Below are 4,072 nucleotides of genomic sequence, written 5' to 3'. Positions count from 1 at the left end.
GAATGAGATTAACGTTTTTGAGGAAAACATTTTATTATGGTATTAGACGTCTAGGGTTTTTACTCTCGATCCATCCCTATGTCATTCTCGTATCTTCTGAAAACGCCCATAGAGTTCTATTTCTTCTTCTTTTCATCACCATGTCTGACAAAAATCATCCTTTCATCCTGCTCTTGCGGTGTCCAACATCCGCAATCATATCTCCATCATTCTGGAAATGGAGAACGTTCAGTATTCAACATGGGCAGAACTATTCAAGATCACTGCACGCTCTCATAAGGTCCTTCATCATATTATCCCTCCTCCAGTTCCAAAGGCCCTCACAACTACAGAAGAAAAGGAGTTGTGGTCTACACTTGATGCAACAGTCCTCTCATGGATTTATGCTACTATTTCTATTGATCTCTTGCATACCATTATTGAACCAGATGCTACAACAATGGAAGCTTGGAATAGGTTATGAGACATTTTCGAAGACAACAAGAATTCCTGTGTGGTTACTCTTGAAGCCGAATTCTCCAATACCAAAATGGAGAATTTTCCTAGTGTTTCTGCTTATTGCCAATGACTCAAGTCTCTTGCTGATCAATTAAAGAATGTTGGTGCTCCTGTATCAAAAAGTCATCTTGTCATCCAACTGGTTTCGGGTCTCACTAGGGATTATAGAGGTGTCGGCACTTTGATAAGGCAGAGTGATCCTTTACCTCTCTTTTATTAGGCTCGTTCTATGTTAACTCTTGAGGAAGCGGGTCTTGCTAAGGAGGCAGCAACTGGAACAGATTCTGCCATGCTTACATCCTTGCAATCAGCGGATTCCTTAGATCCCAAGTCCAACTCTAATCACACACATAACAAGGGGAAACAATCTAATAATCGGAAACTTGGTCGGCGATCTGCTAGCGGTGGAGGTCGTGGGTCCAATGGAGGTCAAGGCGGTAGTGGTGCAGGTCGTGGAAGTACATAACAACAACAAGGTTTCACTCCTTGGCCACAACATCAAAAATTAGGATATAATACTTGGGGTTGGTTTCCTCAAAGGGCCTCTCCTCCGTGTCCATACCCAACACAAGGATGGTCTCATGGTCCAATACCTACCAAACCGCAACACAGTCTTCTTGGGCCTCGACCACAGCACCAGCAAGCATTTGCAGCTTCACAAAATGAGCAGTCCTCAGACTTTGCTCCATCAGATATTGCAGCAGCTATGCACACTACGTCTCTCAGTCCACTGATCCAACGTGGTACATGGATACTGGTGCAACATCCCACATAACATCTTCTAATGGTAACTTCTCGTCTTATTTTAATTTAAGCAATCATCCAAATGGAATTATTGTAGGAAATGGTCATACTATTCCAATTTGGGGTTACGGTCACACTTCATTACCTAATCCTAACCCTCCCTTATCCTTGAAAAATGTTCTACATGCACCCAAAATTATTAAAAATCTTATTTCGGTTCGGAAATTTACTTCTAACAATTTCGTAACGGTTGAATTTGATCCTTTTGGGTTTTCTGTGAAGGATTTTCAGATAGGGAGACGAATCATGAGATGTGACAGTCATGGTGACCTTTATCCTCTTAATACTTCCACAAATAATCAAGTTCTTCCTTCTGCATTGGTGTCACACCCCAAAACCGGAACGGCGGAATCGTTCGGGGGTGGAGGACGTCATGTACAGTATCACAACAACGCATAGTAGTAAACAAGCAACAACATCATCCATTGCATTAATAATATAATTTAATACAAGTGTGTTCTGTCAAGTGTAATAGACACCAAAAATATAAATCAAAATAAAAGATGAGTCTTGAACGAGCTCCATCTTCTCAAAACCTGGCACCGGTACCTGTCTACTGGTGACCTGAGAATACAAGTTATTTTGAAAGACTTTATCAACATTAAAGCTGGTGAGATCATAAGTATTTTAGTGTCATTGCTTGTATGAAAGTGTTTGTAAGTATGCAATGTGTAAGTTTGTAAATGTTTGTGAATGTTTGTAAAATATTTGAATCTCCTAGAAAACCCTATGTTTTTCTACTAAAAGTAGCCTTCTACCAAGGCATCGAATGTCTGTATGTTTGTTTCTTTTGTAAATCTAAGAGTTTTCCCCAGTGAAACTATTAGTATGAAAAATATAGTTTAAGACCTCCTTCATGCAAGGTGATCACAAAATAAATGTAATAGGGGAAAGTAATATTCTATCCCAGCAGTATCACTGCTGGCTAATAGTGATGAAAATGCAAACTCCAGGTAGTATTAAAGGTACTATACACCTTAGGGAGTCTGTTTTGCCTTTAATTCTTAAATGGGTCAATTAAAGGTTTGAATGTGAACTCGTATGTAACCATGCTGATCGACGGCTGAATAACTGATGACCCTCCAGGTCATATATAGTGAGGTAACATTCTGTCACCCCTTGGCCTTTCGGCTGAGACTGTAGCTAGCAGTCGGGATGTGGGAGTGTCTGTCCCGTATAGATCTATACACACAATGCCCGCTCTCCCTCCAAGAGACTCTGGTTACAAAGTGATACCACAATGAAGTGTCGTATCGAGAAGTAGTATGTCACATTCTGATTATCGCATTCAAAAGTTTGTATAGTATGTACTAGCTGTATTGTATGTTCTCTCTCTGTCTAGTATGAATGTATGTTCTCTCTGTTTCTCATAATAGTATGTGTTGACTCATGTATGAACTGACTCATTGTATGTTTCATTGTTCTAGTAATAGTATTAGTAGTTTCCTAAACTATACCTATGATAGTTTACTAGTAATGTTGTTTGTATGAATGAACATGTTTGTATACCTTTGCTACCCAAAGGCATTGAATTGAAAGAAGGAACTTTTATATCTATATACATATACATAATATATAACTAGGATTCAAACGACCTTCGGACAAACAACCGATACCCTAAGTCCACAACGAAACAAGGAACATGAGGTAAGGTGAGCTATCAGTCCTAAGTCCTTTCAATCCTAGTTGTATAACTATATCTATATAGATACACATTTAACAGAATATAAGTTTAAAAGAGTTTAATAAAAGTATTTGACATGTAAAAGAGTTTGTAAAACAGTTTGAAGTAGTTTGCTTGATAACACAGTTTGAAAAGTAAGAAATCCACTTGTTTGGTAGTTATTAATCACATGTGATTGATATAATAACTATAATAGTTCAACTTGTATTCCCCCCATAAAAGCATTTAAAATCATTTAAAAGGTTGAATAAGGGGTATGAACTCACCTGTAGTGAGTAGTTTGGATGAACGGATGGTATAGGATGCTAAGTGTCAAGTGAAGACTTGAACACACACACGGATCCTAATTAACATATAATAACACATATATGTATCCAATTAGTCATTTAACAACTAATTAATCAAGTAAAGACACCCTAAAACATGGATAACACTTTGATTCAAGTGCTAGTAGTACCAAGGATTGCATCTAAGGGTTGTAGGGCTTTGCTTTTGAGTTTATGGTCCAAGGGTAAACTCTTCATGAGTTTACGGTTTTGGGTTTACGGTCTCAATGGGCTTACGGCCGTAAACCCATGGTAACTTCTACCATTTGGTGTTTTTAGGTCTTATAAGTCATAAAGAAGTATCCCAACTTCAAGTCTAAGCCTTAGGAAGTTGTTGTGGCACCATTGCACCACATTTGAGAGTTTACGGCCCATGGACCATTCCTCATGAGTTTACGGCCGTAAACTCATGTGTGCTTGGTTCTTTTGTTTGTTTAAGGTCCTATACTCCACAAGGAAGTGATCTAGACTTGTATACAAGGCTTAGTAAGGGACTAGGGCTCACAATGGCCCTTTCATTTGAGTTTACGGTCCACGGAGATTGCCTTGGCCGTAAACTCTTATGATCTTATGTTTCTTGTTTTTTTCTAATTGTTTAACAAGTGTATCAAGCCTATAACAAGTTCAGGTAAGATTACTCACAATATAGAAGCTTGTAAGGGTGATTAAAGTCCAAGAACACTAGTGTGTGTTCTTGGTGTTCTTTGTGAAATGAAGAACACTTGAAGATCTATCAAAATGAAGAGATTTCATGGATGAA

The 4,072-nt window shown here is 38.4% G+C and overlaps 1 pseudogene; it reads left to right on the top strand.

Moving 5' to 3' along the window:
- The first annotated feature begins 217 nt into the window (after window positions 1-217).
- LOC145111260 (uncharacterized) lies at window positions 218-964 on the top strand (annotated as a pseudogene).
- Window positions 965-4,072: the final 3,108 nt, after the last annotated feature.

Source organism: Lactuca virosa, chromosome 5 (assembly GCF_052849685.1).
Source record: "Lactuca virosa cultivar CGN04683 chromosome 5, Lactuca_virosa_CGN04683_v6, whole genome shotgun sequence".
NCBI classification, from domain to species: Eukaryota; Viridiplantae; Streptophyta; class Magnoliopsida; order Asterales; family Asteraceae; genus Lactuca; species Lactuca virosa.
The sequence above is the reverse complement of the archived record's forward strand: the minus strand, read 5'-3'. Positions and strand labels throughout refer to the sequence as shown.